The following is an 18,813-nucleotide window of genomic DNA, read 5'->3' as shown; positions in this document are numbered from 1 at the left end:
GAGAATTCAGCACCACAAAACCAGCTCTCCAACAAATGCTACAGGAACTTCTCTAAGTGGGAAACACAAGAGAAGAAAAGGACCTACAAAAACAAACCTAAAACAATTAAGAAAATGGTCATAGGAACATACATATTGATAATTACCTTAAACGTGAATGGATTAAATGCTCCAACCGAAACACACAGGCTTGCTGAATGGATACAAAAACAAGACCCATACATATGTTGTCTACAAGAGACCCACTCAGACATAGGGACACATACAGACTGAAAGTGAGGGGATGGAAAAGATATTCCATGCAAATGGAAATCAAAAGAAAGCTGGAGTAGCAATATTCGTATCAGATAAAATAGACTTTAAAATAGAGAATGTTACAAGAGACAAGGAAGGACACTACCTAATGATCAAGGGATCAATCCAAAAGGAAGATACAACAATTATAAATATATATGCGCCCAACAAAGGAGCACCGCAATACATAAGGCAACTGCTAACAGCCATAAAAGAGGAAATCAACAGTAACACACTAGTGGGGGACTTTAACACCTCACTTACACCAATGGACAGATCATCCAAAATGAAAATAAATAAGGAAACAGAAGCTTTAAATGACACAATAGACAAGATAGATTTAATTGATATTTATAGGATGTTCCATCCAAAAACAGCAGATTACACTTTCTTCTCAAGTGCACATGGAACCTTCTCCAGGATAGATCACATCTTGGGTCACATATCAAGTCTCAGTAAAGTGAAGAAAATTGAAATCATATCAAGCATCTTTTCTAACCACAATGCTATGAGATTAGAAATGAATTCCAGGGAAAAACAGACACATGGAAGTTAAACAATATGTTACTAAATAAGAGATCACTGAAGAAATCAAAGAGGAAATCAAAAAATACCTAGACACAAATGACAACGAAAACGAGATGATCCAAAACCTATCGGATGCAGCAAAAGCAGTTCTAAAAGTGAAGTTTATATCTATACAAGCCTACCTCAAGTAACAAGAAAAATCTCAAATAAACAATCTAACCTTACACCTAAAGGAACTACAGAAAGAAGAACAAACAAAACCCAAAGTTAGCAGAAGGAAAGAAATCATAAAGATCAGAGCAGAAATAAATGAAATAGAGACAAAACAATAGCAAAGATCAATAAAACTAAAAGCTGGTTCTTTGAGAAGATAAACAAAATTGATAAACCATTAGCCAGACTCATCAAGAAAAAGAGGGAGAGGATTCAAATCAATAAAATTAGAAATGAAAAAGGAGAAGTTACAACAGACACTGCAGAAATACAAAGCATCCTAAGAGACTACTACAAGCAACTCTATGCCAATAAAATGGGCAACCTGGAAGAAATGGACAAATTCTTAGAAAGGTATAACCTTCCAAGACTGAACCATATAGAAAATATGAACAGACCAATCACAAGTAATGAAATTGAAACTGTGATTAAAAATCTTCCAAAAAACAAAAGTCCAGGACCAGATGGCTTCACAGGTGAATTCTATCAAACATTTAGAGAAGAGCTAACACCCGTCCTTCTCAAACTCTTGCAAAAAATTGCGGAGGAAGGAATACTCCCAAACTCATTCTATGAGGCCACCATCACCCTGATACCAAAACCGGACAAAGATACTACAAACAAAGAAAATTACAGACCAATATCACTGATGAATATAGATGCAAAAATCCTCAACAAAATACTAGCAAACAGAATCCAACAACACATTAAAAGGATCATACACCATGACCAAGTGGGATTTATCTCAGGAATGCAAGGATACTTCAATATATGCAAATAAATCAATGTGATACACCATATTAACACACTGAGAAGAAAAACCATATGATCATCTCAATAGATGCAGAAAAATCTTTTGACAAAATTCAACACCCATTTATGATAAAAACTCTCCAGAAAGTGGGCATAGAGGGAACCTACCTCAACATAATAAAGGCCGTATATGACAAACCCACAGCAAACAACATTCTGAATGGTGAAAAACTGAAAGCATTTCCAGTAAGATCAGGAACAAGCCAACGGTGTCCACTCTCACCACTATTATTCAACATAGTTTTGGAAGTTTTAGCCACAGCAATCAGAGAAGAAAAAGAAATAAAAGGAATACAAATTGGAAAAGAAGAAGTAACACTGTCACTGTTTACAGACGACATGATACTATACATAGAGAATCCTAAAGATGCCACCAGAAAACTACTAGAGGTAATCAATGAATTTGGTAAAGTTGCAGGATACAAAATTAATGCACAGAAATCTCTTGCATTCCTATATACTAATGATGAAAAATCTGAAAGAGAAATTAAGGAAACACTCCCATTTACCATTGCAACAAAAAGAATAAAATATCTAGGAATAAACCTACTTAGGGAGAGGAAAGACCTGTATGCAGAAAACTATAAGACACTGATGAAAGAAATTAAAGATGATACCAACAGATGGAGAGATATACCCTGTACTTGGATTGGAAGAATCAATATTGTGAAAATGACTATCTACCCAAAGCAATCTACAGATTCAATGCAATCCCTATCAAATTACCAATGGCATTTTTTACAGAACTAGAACAAAAAATCTTAAAATTTGTATGGAGACACAAAGAACCCCGAATAGCCAAAGCAGTCTTGAGGGAAAAAAACGGAGCTGGAAGAAACAGACTCCCTGACTTCAGACAATACTACAAACCTACAGTAATCAAGACAATATGGTACTGGCACAAAAACAGAAATATAGATCAATGGAACAGGATAGAAAGCCCAGAGATAAACCCACGTTCCTAGATTGGTAAGCTAATCTATGACAAAGGAGACAAGGATATACAATGGAGAAAAGACAGTCTCTTCAATAAGCGGTGCTGGGGAAACTGGACCGCTACATGTAAAAGAATGAAATTAGAACACTCCCTAACACCATACACACAAAAAAACTCAAAATGGATTAGAGACCTAAATGTAAGACTACACACTATAAAACTCTTAGAGGAAAACATAGGAAGAACATTCTTTGACAGCAAGATCTTTTTTGATCCACCTCCTAGAGTAATGGAAATTAAAAAAATAAATAAACAAATGGGACCTAATGAAACTTAAATGCTTTTGCCCAGCAAAGGAAACCATAAACAAGACGAAAAGACAACCGTCAGAACGGGAGAAAATATTTGCAAACAAATCAACGGACAAAGGATTAATCTCCAAAATATATAAACAGCTCATGCAGCTCAATATTAAAAAAACAAACAACCCAATCCAAAAATGGGCAGAAGACCTAAATAGACATTTCTCCAAAGAAGACATACACGTGGCTAAGAAGCACATGAAAAGCTTCTCAACATCACTAATTATTAGAGAAATGCAAATTAAAACTACAATCAGGTATCACCTCACACCAGTTAGAATGGGCAGCATCAGAAAATCTACAAACAACAAATGCTGGAGAGGGTGTGGAGAAAAGGGAACCCTCTTGCACTTTTGGTGGGAATGTAAATTGATACAGCCACTATGGAGGACAGTATGGAGGTTCCTTAAAAAACTAAAAATAGAATTACCGTATGATGCAGCAATCCCACTACCGGGCATATACCCAGAGAAAACCATTATTCAAAAAGACACATGTACCCCAATGTTCATTGCAGCTCTATTTACAATAGGCAGGTCATGGAAGCAACCTAAATGCCCATCGACAGACGAATGGATAAAGAAGATGTGGCACATATATATTACTCAGCCATAAAATGGAACGTAATTGGGTCATTTGTTGAGACATGGATGATCTAGAGAGTGTCATACAGAGTGACGTAAGTCAGAAAGAGAAAAACAAATATCGTATATTAATGCATATATGTGGAACCTAGAAAAATGGTAGACTTGAACTGGTTTGCAGGGCAGAAGCTGAGACAAAGATGTAGAGAACAAACGTATGGACATCAAGGGGGGAAAGCAGCGGGGGTGTGGGGGTGGTGGTGTGATGAATTGGGCGACTGGGATTGACATGTATACGCTGGTGAAAAATAAATAAATAAATCTAACCACTTATGCTTTAAATAATGCCAAGGGGAAAAAGTTGCTTAAAAATATTCATTTAGAGCAGCAGTAATTGACCTATCGCCATTTGCTGGGTACCAGGGAAGCTGATATTTAGCCTTTCCAAGAATGTAACAGATAACTAATATCACAAACCAGACATCTATTCCTTTCTGGCAGTAGCACCAAGGGTTTTATCCTGCAGAAATCTTGCACCAGCTTCCCTCTAAGTTTTCAGTCTCAAAATTTTAGGCTGGATAAGCTACCTCTCTCCCAGAGAAGTCATTGGCTCTGAGACTGCCACAGAAACAAAGCATACTTTTCTCTATTCGCCTATTTGCCATCCAGACTGTCCTGAAACTTGAGATCACTGCTGGGAACAAGTGAGAAAAAGGGTGTAAAAACTTCTTATTCCTCCCTCTTCCCAAGTCCATCAAACATAAAATCTTTGTTATACTGCTTTAGTCAACTTATGTTACCCCTATTTGTGCAATGGGTTAAAAATAAATATGGTAGAGATTATTGAAATAAAATCATAAACTAAACATTAATCTTCAATTATGAGAAAATTTCCATAAAATACTCATTATGAGCTTGAGAGTCTCTGGACACTCTAAGAAATGAGTTAATTTTTCCTTATGGGAAGTAAAGAGGATTGACCAAACATGAATTTTTCCTTTTAAGGAAGAAGCACATGATTTGATATGTGTGTACCTTTCCAGAAGGTAGGTCTTATGTACTATCCCAAAGGAAAAGAACACGTACATTTTGAAGAACTCCTTTGAAAAACATCTCTTTGATTAGAAATGATGTTTGCTTCTTTTCAAAATATTTCTTGGGCTTCCCTGGTGCTGCAGTGGATGAGAGTCCGCCTGCCGATGCAGGAGACACGGGTTCGTGCTCCGGTCCAGGAGGATCCCATACGCCGCGGAGCAGCTGGGCCCGTGAGCCATGGCCACTGGGCCTGCGCGTCCAGAGCCTGTGCTCCGCAACGGGAGAGGCCACAACAGTGAGAGGCCGTGTACCGCAAAAAATAAAATAAAATAAAATAAAGTAATAAATAAAAATATTTCTTATACAGAATAAACAGAAATCTACCTCTTAGGGTACCAAATGTGGGAAGAGAGTTGTGATTCTCTATCATCACGGGTCCTTGAGAAATGTTAGGGATAGAGTCAATCACTTTCCTTTTGACCTTAGAATTGTACCCTATAAGCCATACAAAGACTCCCCAGTAAGGCAAAGACACCTCTATGAGATCTACCCTCAACCATCAACAATGTAGGTTCTGGAGCTAAAATGGTGAATACTACAAGGGATCTCTCCTTCAAGAAGAGAGCTTATAGAAGTATGAAAATATCCATTTATTGCTTGTTGCTTTATTTGAAGGAACTCTAAGGCCAATTCAAAATGTAGTCTAACATAAAGAGGGGGGAGGCAACCCCAAGTTTCCAGAAACTAAATACTTTCTCTTTCACAAATGAGGAAATGTAAATGAGAGGCCTCATCAGGATAGCCCCCACGTTTCCCCAAGTCTAGTGTATAATCTCTCAATGACAAGTGAAATATTTTGTCTTAGAACTGTTAAAAATATACCAAAAATGTCAACCCAGTATGGATAAAAGTAAGTTCAACTAAGATTTTTAAAGTAAGCATTTTACAGATGGTAATCTAAGGAAGATGCATAGTTTTCCATGCAATACATCTTTCTTTTCCACACATGACTGCTAAACAAACAACTGAACCTGAGACTGATATAACAGAAATAAAGGCTCAAGTCCCAGGAAGACTACAGTCACCCTCTACTGCATGCAAGTAAAAACACATCTACAATAAAATGTGAATTCTAGAAGTAAGTTTGTTACAAACAGAACTATCCATTCTTACCCCAGCCCCAAGACCTTCCCCCTCACCATAAGTCTTTCCTATTTCAGGTCAGGACAACAGTGTCCACCCAGCTACTGAAATCCCCAAAATGGAAAGCATCTAATTATTCTTTTTCAATAACCATCCACCCCAACTCAAAGAATAAGTTTTGTGTAACATTTGAGTGTTTATTTTCATAATGTCAGAACAAAATTGGTAATCATCAACCCATCTCACAATCTACCTGTATACGTGGCTCTCACAGATGCCATAAACATATTAGCTATATCAATCAATAAATCTATGCTTCTTTCTTTGTGAAGTTTTCAATTTGTCAACCAAAACTCTGTTTTCATCTATAATTCCTCTAAAATAGTCACATTCAAAAAATGATTTATAAGAAATTAAAATATTTGTTAAAGTTTGCCAGGCCTGGCATAATATTTTTTAAAAAGTCTTACAAAATAAACGTTAGATGAACTTATTTTTTGTAAATTAATTGTGTCATTTAATCTTCATGATTTATATTTTCAATGTTAATAATAACTTATACAAATGATACCTTAAAATCAATTAATGTTATATGAGTACAAAAAGTGCTTGCACAGATACAGCTCTGGAAATGATATTATATCGTTACCTTTTTTGACTTATGAATCACAATTTTCTAAATATTTAAACTGCACCTTTGCCAAAGATGCAATGTTTCTTTTTCCTTGTCAGTGAAGTACGTTTTCTTCTTCCTTGACAAGACAAAAAATGAACCACTCCAATTTATGAGTCATGAGCTAATCTTTTTTAAAAGACAGTTTTAGAATATAACTTCAAGTAAGTTTCCTCTAAGAATTAATGAATTACAATCTCTCAGAACCTTAGTCACTGAAGTATACACTTCTGAGAATAGAGGCAATGTATGAATTTGCTTAGAAACACTCAATGATATCTTTCATTATTGACAAACTAATTCTGTTGTACACAAAGTGTCTAAAATTTTACTAAATGGCTTGTGGAAGCTCAAAGACTGATCATTAGAAATTCTCCCTTCCACTAGGAGGATGCAATGTTCTTGGGGCTGAGGTATAAAATGAATCATTTGACATTTGAATTCATAATTGTACTGGCAAAATTGATTCTGGGTATTTCACATGAGAGTCCAGAATTTTTCTGGGAAATTGGCATCATATGAAATGAAATGTGTTAATGTCACATTATTAAATACAGAATTCGGGAGCACAACTTTACAGTAGTTTGTGTGAAAATGTATGGGTGTTCATCTGCCCAGGAGAGCAATATGAGCCATTGGTGAGAACTGTGCTAAAAGATCATTTTTAGGAAAAAGTAAAGCTATGATTCTCATACAGATATAAAAAGGAATGCACATTAAAGATTTTACTTTACTTAGATGAGGAAATCAAGCAGATGTTGTAACTGAATGAAGGGAAAAGGAAGAAAAATTCATATGGAGTAAAGGAATGTTGAAATTAATTGCAAATGTGGACAAAACCAGTTTTCCACAGAAAAAAGGTACTCAATTAAAATCACTACTGCACAGAGAAGAGTTTATATATCTATTAGTTACCTGCAACTTACAAAGAGTTGCAAAATAGCTCAGAGACAAGAAACAGAGCTAGAATCTGATAACCAAGAAGGGAAATCTAAGAAGGCTGCATTAAAAAAAAGTACGTGTCTGTGTGTGTGTGTGTATATATATATATATATATATACATATATATATATATAGAGAGAGAGAGAGAGAGAGAGAGAGAGAAAGGATGCATAGTTTTTCACTGAATACATTTTTTTCTACACATGACTGCTTAATAAACAACTACAACCTGAGGCTGATATAATAGAAATAACGGCTCAAATTCAAGGGAAACTACTGTTACCCTGTACTGCATATAAGTGAGAACACATCTAAAACAAAATATAAATTCCAGACATAATTTTTTTAAAACCAGAACTACCCATTTGTCCCCAGCCCCAAGACCTTTTCTCTCACCCTAAGTCTTTCCTACTTCAAGTGAGGACAGCGTTGTCCACCCAGCTACTCAAATCCCCAGCTAGGAAGTGTCCAATTCTTCCCTTTCAATCACCATCCGCCCCAACTCTAAGGCAAGACAATGCATCATCAAGTCCTTGTTTGAACATGATAATCTCTTTTGGTTTACTGGAAGCCTCTCACTAGTCCCCAGACTCTACTCTTGCCTCCCCACAATTCATTTTTCTTAAAACAGCCAGCGTATTCTTTTAAAAATGAGATCAGATCAAGTCTCTCCACACTCAAAACCAATAGATAGCACTAGGATTTAGAATAAAATCCAAATCCCTTTTATGGGGCATCCTAAGGCCCCAGAATATCTGTCCCTGCCTATGTCCCTAACTTCAATTCTTCTCATTTGCACCCTTATTCAACTTAGTCCTTATTTATTGGAATCCTCTTGATCCTTTGATCACACCAGCCTGGCTCCCATCTTTGCACTAACATTTTCCTTTATTTGGCTCTCTCTTGTCCCAGATTTTTGAATGCCTGGCTCCTTTTTTGTCTTTCAAAGGCAATTTCCTTAGGGATAACTTCTTGCTCCATTCAATATAATATAATGCTCAAGAACACTGTTTTTTATTTTATTTTTTTCATGGCAACTTACTGCTGAATAAAATTTTAAATTATTTCATGAATATCACCTATGTCCCTGCCCTAATAAGCAAATTACCTAATTTCAAGGACTGTATCTTTTTTGTTCATGACTGTACATAAACACACAATAAGATTCTAATACTGTTGGCCATCAGTCAATATTAGCTGAGTGAATTATACTTGTTTTCTTTCTTCAGGGAAGTGGATAAAGTACATTTTTCTGACGTATGATGAAAGTTCTAGAATTTGTGATAGATAAGTTCAGACTACTGAGGGAAGTCTGATTTAGAGAAAAGAGTAACTTAGAAGATCTGCAGGTATGTTAGCTTTAGGGCTAATGGGGAAGAGGAATTAGACTCATTTTCTTAGGTCTATCAGCATCTAATTCAAGAAAGACTAGCAGGAGTTTATTTATTTATTTATTTTTTGTGATACGCGGGCCTCTCACTGTTGTGGCCTCTCCTGTTGCAGAGCACAGGCTCCGGACGCGCAGGCTCAGCGGCCGTGGCTCACGGACCCAGCTGCTCCGCGGCATGTGGGATCTTCCCGGACCTGGGCACGAACCCATGTTCCCCGCATCAGCAGGCAGACTCTCAACCACTGAGCCACCAGGGAAGCCCAGGAGTTTATTTTTAAAGAAATCAGAATAAAGTCAATGCTGGGGAAATGCTGTAGGCTTTACAATGATAGCAAGAGAAGCTCCCCTACGTAACAGTGAGAGCTGGAATCAATGTCTCCAGTTTAGCCTGAGTATACATCTGATAGAGAAACATCAGCTTTCTGATTTGTTATACGGAGATAACAGTCTTATATTCTTGTTTCTATTCTATTTAGTTGTATAGATCCAAGGAGATTATTTATGAGGATATACTTTGAAAAATGAAATACAGTACTAACATGAAGCACCACTGTCATTAAACCCATCACTTAACCTCTAAATCTCCATTTCCCTATTTAAACTATCTCAAAATGCCTCTCCCTCTGCTTTTTGAGTCAGAGGTAAATGGAAAAGATTTTATTTTGCTGCTGATGGTAGCAATACAGGTTGCATTAGAAATGAATGGGATGGAAGAACTCTGTTGATTTTGTTTAACCCTGCAATCGGATCCACAAATGCACAGGGCATTCACAGAGTGGAAATTTATGCCTCCAACTAACAGCAATAAGGTAAGTTTACTTTAAAAATGATATTTGGGGAGTGTTCAATTACTGTGAAGTTATGCCCCCAACCAAAACGTCATCCAGTTCCCTAGAATCATCCACATGTCTTCTGAAAAGGTTTCCTCATTTGCCTCATCCTTCTGGCTTGACTGATGGCTCCCACCCAGCCTAATCACTATCACAAAGCATATGTTGGTTTAGGCAATAACAGACCTTCATAGATCATTTACTGGATTCTCCCTTGACGTAAATTGTTATTTTTCTTTGTTTCTAGCAATAATAATACCGGGCACTGTGTAAAAACTAGCTACCATTGACTGAATGATTGCCAGGTTTTCAAGCACTGAGCTAAAAGCTCAATGTGCATTAACAATGATAATAACATTTGAGACAGACACTGTCACAAGTGCTTTGCAGTCATTATTAGTAACTCATTTCTTTCTCAAAAAACCCTGTGAAGCAGATACAATCTTCCCAAATTTACAAAACAGAAAAGTGAGGCACGATAATATTCCAGAACATGACAGCATTCACAGAACTGGTTACGTGGTTAAGTTGCGCTGGAGCTGTGATGGAAGCTCTTAAATGTCTTGCCACAATGCTGGAAAGCAGTTATTGTCTTCAGTAGAAAGATACTGAGATCAATTCTCAAAATTCTGAAGTGACTGGCCCTATTTGCATAGTAAAGACTATGTGATAGGCCAAGGACTCTGTCAAAGTAACCAGATTAGGTCCAAGATGGAATCACTCATGCTAAGCCCCACATCAGCAAACCAAAATTTATCTAAGTTTCCCTACCTGGGCTCTCCAAGCAAAGGAAGGCCCAGGTCAACCAACCAATCATGCTTGCCTGCTTACCAAACCCTTATCCAGCTCCTTGTTCCATATAAGGAAAGGAACTCTCATTAACCCATTAGCAAATGACCAGTACATCGTCCTTGACCCTGCTCACTTTGGTCTATAAAAAGCTCTCACCTTGTACTGCTCTTCAGAGCTCCTTTCTACCTGCTAGATTAAACAGTACCCAAGTCATGAATCACTGAATAGAAGTCAACTAGATCAGTAAGTTATCTGTAGAAAATTTTATTTTAACAACTCTACGGCGATCCTTTCCAAATCCATGATCTCAGCTCTTCCACATGCCTCACGAGCTTTATATCGTGAGAGAACACTGTGACCTCAGTTTCCTCAGGAAAGTGACTCCTCTCTGCCTAATCATATCATAAGGGAAACCAGGGCTAGAATCAGTAAATGTTTCCCAACAAATAGAACTAAACAGTAAAGTGTTTTAATCCCAGCACATCATTCATTCTAATCACTATATTCTCAGGGGCAAGTACTCAGCAAGCTGTGGGAATGACATGCACTGTTTCCATTAAAGTCATAACAGAATCTGTGCACAACACTCCTTCTCACTCCTTCGAAAACAGCTCCCTTGCTCCTCTTCTAGTGAATATTAGCATCTACAATGTGTTCTGCTTTGCCTCTGCATTCCTGGTCTGAAACTCTTTTCTGGAAAAAAGGCTTACAAAGAGTTCCTGGAAGTAAGAATTATAGACCCCCAGGGTACCTAAGGATAGGAAACTCACAAATTAATCCAATATGTAATTAGTTTTTTCCTTTTTCTCAGAGATAATAAAAATTAAGTGTTCTCACAAATATAGTAACTGAATATCCAAAACAATATTACTGAATCATATTGGCTTAAAATGTACATGATAGAAGACTCACTTGATTTTTGTCATCAATTAAAAGTTATTAAGTATTAAGGAAATTATATTTTATTTTTTTGGTCTGAACATGTTTTATGATTCCTACCTAATCACATCTCCTTCTAAAAAAATTATCTACCTTTTTTAGAGACAAGAGCTAACATGTCCATGTTTTATTTTATAATCATAGCTGATACCTTGTGAGTCATAGTTGTTCGGGTTGGACTAAGGAACTTGAACCCTTGGACTGGCAGAAGGCTGTGCTTTGTGGAGCCTAGTTCAAAAATAGGCTTCACCATTCATATCTTTCCCTGGGAATCTGGAAGGGTGTAATTGAGAGATTAGATAGTTAGAAATGGTAATAAAATAGTTTTTGAATAAAAAGGCAATAATTAATCTCAAACCCTTTACTTCTCGTATGGCAGAATTTTTCAACTTTGGCACTACTGATATTTGGGGCTAGAAAAAATTTTTTTAATTTTTACTTTATATTGGAGTATAGTTGATTAACAATGCTGTGTTAGCTTCAGGTGTACAGCAAAGTGACTCAGTTGTACGTATACATGTATCTACTCTTTATCGAATTTTTTTTCCCATATAAGTTATTACAGAGTATTGAGCAGAGTTCCTGGTGCTATACAGTAGCTCCTTGTTGGTTATCTATTTTAAATATAGCAGTATTATTATTGTTATTTTTAACGCGGGTTGTTACCTGGTGCATTGAATGATGTTTGGCAGCATCCTTGAACTCTAATGACCAGAAGCCAGTAGAATCTCCTTCTTCAGTCCTGACAATCACAAATGTTTTCTGACATTGTCAAATGTCCCCTATCAAAATCACTTCCAGTTGAGAATCACTGCCTTATGGATCTTGAACCAGTAGATCAATATACATAGAAATCAAAAGGGGAAATTTAACAGCTGTCATTCTGGTAAAGCCAGAATACAGCTTGGAATTTAAAATCAAGACTTCTTTCAGGACTTTCCTGGTGGTCCAGCAGTTAAGACTATGCACTTCCACTGCGGGTTCAATCCCTGGCTGGGGAACTAAGATTCCCCATGCTGCGTGGTGCGGCCAAAAAAGAAAAAAAAAAGGATTTCTTTCTTTCCCTCTGAAGTGAAACTAGTGAGAAACAGAAAGAACAAGAGAATGAGAATAAGAACGAGTGGTAAATTCTTGGCAGCCCAGGTCCCAATTCCCTCAATCATATTAGTTACATATTCCCAAATGAAGGAGTTGCTCTGAGGAGAAAAGAGGAAAATGCTTTCCTTACCCCAACAGAGGCAAGGCTTCCTATGTTATACATGAGATTAAAATACAAGTTAGAGAAAAAAATGTGTGCTGTAGAAAGGGGACAAAGATAATCTAGGAGAAGTAACCTACGCAAATAGGCAAGCTGGACAATGAAGATGTAGAAAACCAGCGTCAGCAGATAAGTTCCAGAGGTTGGAATGGGGAATACAGCAGATGGACACAGAGCACCAAAGACTCAGAGAGGGAGCAAAATATTTCTCTCTACGCCTCAGCTTCCAGGTCCAGTCAGAGTCCATATGTAATTATAACAACCATTTGTCCACTGCAATAATCTGACTGAATTCTTCCTCGTAACCAAATGAGCCAGATTCAAACACTGATACTGCTATCATTTGTATGAAAAGAAGAGTGACTAGTCAATAATGTCAATCCAAATCTGAACCCATGTCATTTTTTAAAAATTCAATTTTAACAGCTAAAAGGCAGGCTTGATTTTTTCGTGGATTTTTTTTTTTTTTTTTGTAGTACGCGGGCCTCTCACTGCTGTGGCCTCTCCCGTTGCAGAGCACAGGCTCCGGACGCGCAGGCTCAGTGGCCACAGCTCACGAGCCCAGCCGCTCCGCGGCATGTGGGATCCTCCCGGACCGGGGCACGAACCCGTGTCCCCTGCATCGGGAGGCAGACTCCCAACCACTGCGCCACCAGGGAAGCCCTTTTTCGTGGATTTTTAAAGCAGTTTTGAGAGAGAAAGAAAAAGAATAAATGGCATTTTGCATCTTTCCTGGCATCCCAAGACCTTAAACAGCTTAAGACTAGGAGATAACTTCCTTTCCTCTACTGATTTTTCCCTTTTAGTTAGGTGCCTTTATAATAAGTTCAGTTATCTTTCTCTATTATATTTTTGTGAAAACTGCTTTTCTCTGCCAGAGATTTTATCTACTTCCTACACCATTAAGAGATTCTATTTTCTTCTACAATTTTCAGTTCCTCAGAGTGCCTTTTCTAAATTTTCTAAATGTAGCACTGTAATCAAGGTTTCTAACTGTAAAAAAACAAAAACACAACAACAACAAACAGGCCTCAAGTTTCATATTTTTAGAACAATGACCAGGTGTTACTATGAAAAACCAGTTTCAGTTTGTCACTGATAAGACAAACTAAACTAAGAGGACTTTTTTCTTTACCCTCCCAAATGCGTTGAATGTACTATCCTCACCTCTATTTTTTTTCTTCCTTGCATTGCTTAATTCACCTTTTATGATGGCAAGCATCAGGCAAGTCTTAAAAACAAAACAAAACAACTTCATCGTTTGCTATCATACGCCTTAAACAATGAGTCATCTAAAGAAGTGAACATTCTTGTTATTTCAAATCATTACTGAAAATTAGAAGCAAATGAAGCTAGAATATAAGTCTCAGAATTTTAAAAACTTGAGAAACATTAAAGAAAACGCAGTTCATCTCCCACTGTAGCTGGAACAAATAAACCCCAGAAAACTTTGCTCAAGGCCAAACAATAAGTAGGTCTGAGAGTTGAACCTAGATCATTTTACTCTAAATACTGTTCACCACTCTCTGGCCCTACCATTATAACACACTGTCTCTATGTCTTTCTCTACTGTGTCATATGTAGTCACCATGTAACTAAAAAGTATACTGAGGATTTAATTTTTCTATCAGGTAGGTTCACATTGAACCACCCTAGGCATTATGAGGGGAAAATAGAAGCTAATATTTATTATCCACTCTGTGCCAGGCATTTGGCTAAGGAAACTGTATGCAAGTATCCCATTTAATCACCAAAATGTTTGCAATCTATGAAGTAGGCACCAAGGCAGTCTTACTCAGGGTTCAGCTGTAGAGCATAGAATCTTTCCTAGATACCTGAAGTAGAAAAGCTTATAATTAGAGAGAAGGGAAGCAACAGACCCTAGACTGAGGTTCTGGTCACACCAGGCTGCCACAACAGCTACTGCCTCTGCAATGGTGAGGAAGCAGATTCTCAAATGAGGAAACACCGCTGAAGCTGATGACTCCAGCAACTGAGAACCTCTGCCACCATCTGCACCAGAAAATTCCAAATCCATGTCCCCGTGAGAATGTGTGACTTGCAGAACTAAAATCACATCCAGAACCATAGCTGTAAAGGAGCTGGGGAACATCCTGAAGAGACTGGAAAGGGAAGAAGTATAGGAAGGCACACAAGAAAGCAGTGGGAGTGGATACTGCAAAAGTCAATATAAACAAATTTATAGAAAACTCCAAATGCCTTCTGAACAATTTCTGATCCTCAGGATCAAAATCCCAAAAAGTATAATAACATCACTTTTATAATAAAATAATGAAAATTAATTTGAAGACAATATTAGATTGAAAGTCACTGTAGGAGAGAAAGGGTTTCCTAAAAGAAAATTGTAATCTGGAAAAAAAAAAGAAGAAAGTGTTTCTTTTCTGAGTTAATGTCATGTTAATATAAGTCTAACTTCTAGAAGTAACTTGTAATTACAATCATTTATTTTATTTATTATTTTCTGCTTTTACTAAAATGAATTTAGTACATGGTTAGGTTTTGGATAGCTGCCATCCACACTAAAATGAACAGTAATGAAACTTGCTATTAGTGCTTTTAAGAGCATGCTAATGTTACTCATTAAACACTGGATGGATTGTTTCTCAGGCCATGTTCCATGGTGGCTGCATTTGATTATGTATATGTTGGCCGAAATGCTGGCAAATGACATGGACTGTCCTCCCAGAACACGCATGGAAATGAAATGTGTGCATCCTGAGGCGAGGTGGGTGAGAAAAGTTCGGCACTTAATGAAATCAACAAAGAGCCTGTTTGTCAAGGGTGACTTGAAGTGTGTGTAAATGATCCTTGCCTCCATAAGCACGATGAGGTGATTTTACCATCAGTGATTTTAGGTGATTAAACACCTCTGGTCTGCTGCTCCCATTAAGGGAGATTATTCTTACTTTCATCCTTGCAACAAAGCTAAGGTTTATGCTTTATTAGGGAGTCTGTGGTGACTAGATGTGTCATTATCTGTCCTACCATCCACCACTGGGTTTAGAATTTTTACTTCAAAATGACCACCATTGACTCTTTCAGATTCCTTCTAGTTTACTATTTAATGTGTGCTTGTTCTGCACTATTCTCGATGGAGCTCATGCTGTTTATGTTTCCAGAGTTTTTTAAGACTCATCCTTGAATAAAGATTAGGAAAAAGTCATTTGCGTTTCCTCCAAAGAACAGCTATTAGATGGGTAATGGATCCTGGAGCTCAGATTATTAAATATTCAACTGTCCTTCTGGATCATCAGGAGGTGCATATCCCAGTTTGACAGAGACAAAGTTAGCCTATAAAAGGACCCAATTTCTCTGGTTAAGGGCTGTGAATCTCATTTTATAGGGTATGCAAGAATGATCAATGATTTTATTTTCATTTAATCAAATTATATTCAGCCTCAAAAGCCTAATGGGCTGCTAGGAAATTCTGATCTCTGCCATTGCTGGGTGTATCACCTTCAGGGTTCACCCATAATTTAGGACATTCTAGAGAAAGAGCTTCATCTTGCAGCCTTCTGCGGCCACAGCAGAAATCCTCATTATGCAAGTCTATAATCTAAAAGCTATTTGATTTTACGCCATGTATGTACCTGGGGATGTACGCTGAGACTAGGAGCCTCTAGAATCTCACCTTCAAACTGCTTCCCATTCCTTCCAAAATCCTGTCACCATCAATGTGCATCCTCCAAAATTCCAATCCTAAACATAGGCACTTAGTATCATCTTTCCAGGATGCTCAGCCTTTAAAGATCAAAACCCAGGAGAGGAATATATCTTCCAGGAAATTTCTGCAAGTTAGCACTGAAATACAAGCCTGCCCTGAGACAAAAGAGCATAAAAGGTGCTAAGATACTTTTGTGAAATGTGGCTGGGGAGGATTCAGACGAGGAGAAAAAAATTAAGAAGAATTATTTCCATAAATTATTCTGAATACTTACTGTGTGCCAGGCACTGTTTTAAGTGCTATATTTGAATGGTGTTTTACTAAGCTCTCAAGATAAGTCCCAAGTGAGGATTAAATGAAACATCACTAATACATGCCAAACAACTATTTTAAGCACATTCGAAATATCATTACCTCATATAATCACATAACAACTCTATCAGGTAGGAACTACTGTTATCACCAAATGAAGAACTAAGGCATAGAAAGATAAGTAAGGTGCTGGAAAGGGGTCACTGGAACTGTATGGAAGAATGTTTTTTAAACGGGACATTGGCCTTAAGCACTTAGAAATCTAAGATAAGCATTTTAAAGTTATTCCAAACAGGGCTACATGAATGGCCAGAGTGGACAGCTTCTCTGTGCCAAAAGATACATAATCATAGATCAAAAAACAATTACCACTTTCAGTGTGTAAGATATTTTAACAGCTATTTTGTTCTAACAGTTATTAAAGTGAATATAGAACTGACTTATATCAGTGGTTTCACTTTTCATACTTAATTACCCAGTTACCCTTATAAAGCACTAAAGAAAATATGGGGGAGTCAAGATGGCAGACTAGGAGGGCATGAAATTCGCATCTTGGCACAACTAGGGCACCTACCAGGCACCGGTAGGGGACCACGGACGCCTAAGGGGACGGGAGGAACCCCCAGCAACCAAGTACGACATGGGGCATGGGGAGAGTGAGTGGGGAGGAGAAGTGGAGGTGGGACTGGACTGGCGCCCCTGAGGGGCAGCTGGGGGAGAGGAAGAGATTCCACACCTGGAGGGGGAAATTGGGGGACCACTGGGAGGGCAGAGGATCAAAACGGAGGGTGGCTAGGTTTCCCCTACCCTCTTGGGCCCCAGAAGCCTGATGAAATCCCGGACCTGATCCTCTGCCCACCTAAACCCCTCCAGCTGCGTGGGTCCTGACGGAGTGGGAGGGAGGAAAGGGGGAGCAAAAGTAAAGGCCAGACCTCTGGGACCTGCACCCCTGAGGGGCAAATGGGCGGGGGTAGGAGATCCTACACTCAGTGGGACCAGCCCACAGTTAGGGGTCCAGCGGCGACTGTGGAGACCCTGGGGGAGACCATGGGGGAGGGCGTGGAGGAACAGAAAGGAACACGGCCAGTGCTTTCCCTGCTCACTTAGGCACCGGGGAGCCTGTTGGGCTCCCAGGCCTAATCCTCTGCCCTGGGAGCCTCCCTCCTACCAGGTAGAGCCCAAGCCCTGCCCCTACACCCCCACCCAGGGCCCCACCTCTACACTCGGAGACCCCTTCTGAGACCCCCTCCAAACACCCTGGGCCTAAACCCCACACACACACCCTCACCCATGGCCCTACCTCCAAACTCCCGAAATCCACACTCCAGAGAACCCCTTTGGATGTGCTGCCTCTCCCATTCCGTGTAGGTCCTAGGCAGAGGCCCCACCACACACTTGAATGTTGCCCAGCCTAGTCCCCACACCCAAGGCCTTTTCTGGCTGTGTGGGTCCTGAGTCTAGGCTCCGCCCCACACTCAAACGTCACCACCCTGGCTAGGCCCTGCCCAACCCTAAACCCTGCCCCTGCCTAAGTTCCACCCCCCCCACCTAAACTCCACCCCCAAGAGCCAAGGCCTTTTTTTTTTTTTTCCTTTTCTCTTCTTTTAGGTCAGGGTGCTGTTTTACCTTCTTCTTGATAATTCATTAATATAATTATTTTTTTCTAATAAACCTTTTATTTTTCTAATTTTATTTTATTCTCTATACTTTGTTATTCTTCTGCTCCTTTTGGGTTGTTCCCCCCCACCACTTTTTTTTCTTGTTTCTGGTGTGGTTTTGTTTTCCCTTGTTGCAGTTGCAGTTGTTTCAATTATATTTTTATTTTTCCTAATACATTTTTTATTGTTCTAATTTTATATTTATTCTTTGTTATTGTACTGCTCCTTTTATTCTTTTTTATTCTTTTTTTTTAATGATGCTATGCAGCTTGCAGGTTCTTGGTTCCCAGGCCAGAGGTCAGGCCCGAGCTCCTGTGGTGGGAGCACCAAGTCCAAGCTGCTGGACTAACAAAGAACCTCAGATGCCAGGAAATATTAATTGAGGTGAGGCCTCCTGGAGGTCCTCATCTCGGCACCAAGGTCCG

General features: G+C 38.6%; 1 long non-coding RNA gene across 3 annotated transcripts in view; it reads right to left on the bottom strand.

Moving 5' to 3' along the window:
- The window catches only part of LOC149749814 (uncharacterized), a 67,233-nt gene extending 48,960 nt beyond the window's left edge, over positions 1-18,273 (bottom strand). The window contains exons 1-4 of one of the 3 annotated variants that reach the window (XR_016392531.1): positions 18,031-18,273; positions 16,386-16,573; positions 12,142-12,552; positions 11,627-11,748 (exon numbers count right to left, since the gene is read on the bottom strand). This is a non-coding gene — a long non-coding RNA (uncharacterized LOC149749814). The remainder of the gene's footprint in view (positions 1-11,626; positions 11,749-12,141; positions 12,553-16,385; positions 16,574-18,030) is intronic. The other 2 variants (XR_016392533.1, XR_016392532.1) reach the window with 2 other exon arrangements.
- Positions 18,274-18,813: the final 540 nt, after the last annotated feature.

Source organism: Delphinapterus leucas, chromosome 3 (genome assembly GCF_059928025.1).
Source record: "Delphinapterus leucas isolate spDelLeu-1000000601 "Yukka" chromosome 3, BTC_Dleu_Yukka2, whole genome shotgun sequence".
NCBI lineage: Eukaryota > Metazoa > Chordata > Mammalia > Artiodactyla > Monodontidae > Delphinapterus > Delphinapterus leucas.
This window is presented reverse-complemented; position numbering and strand designations above follow the sequence as displayed.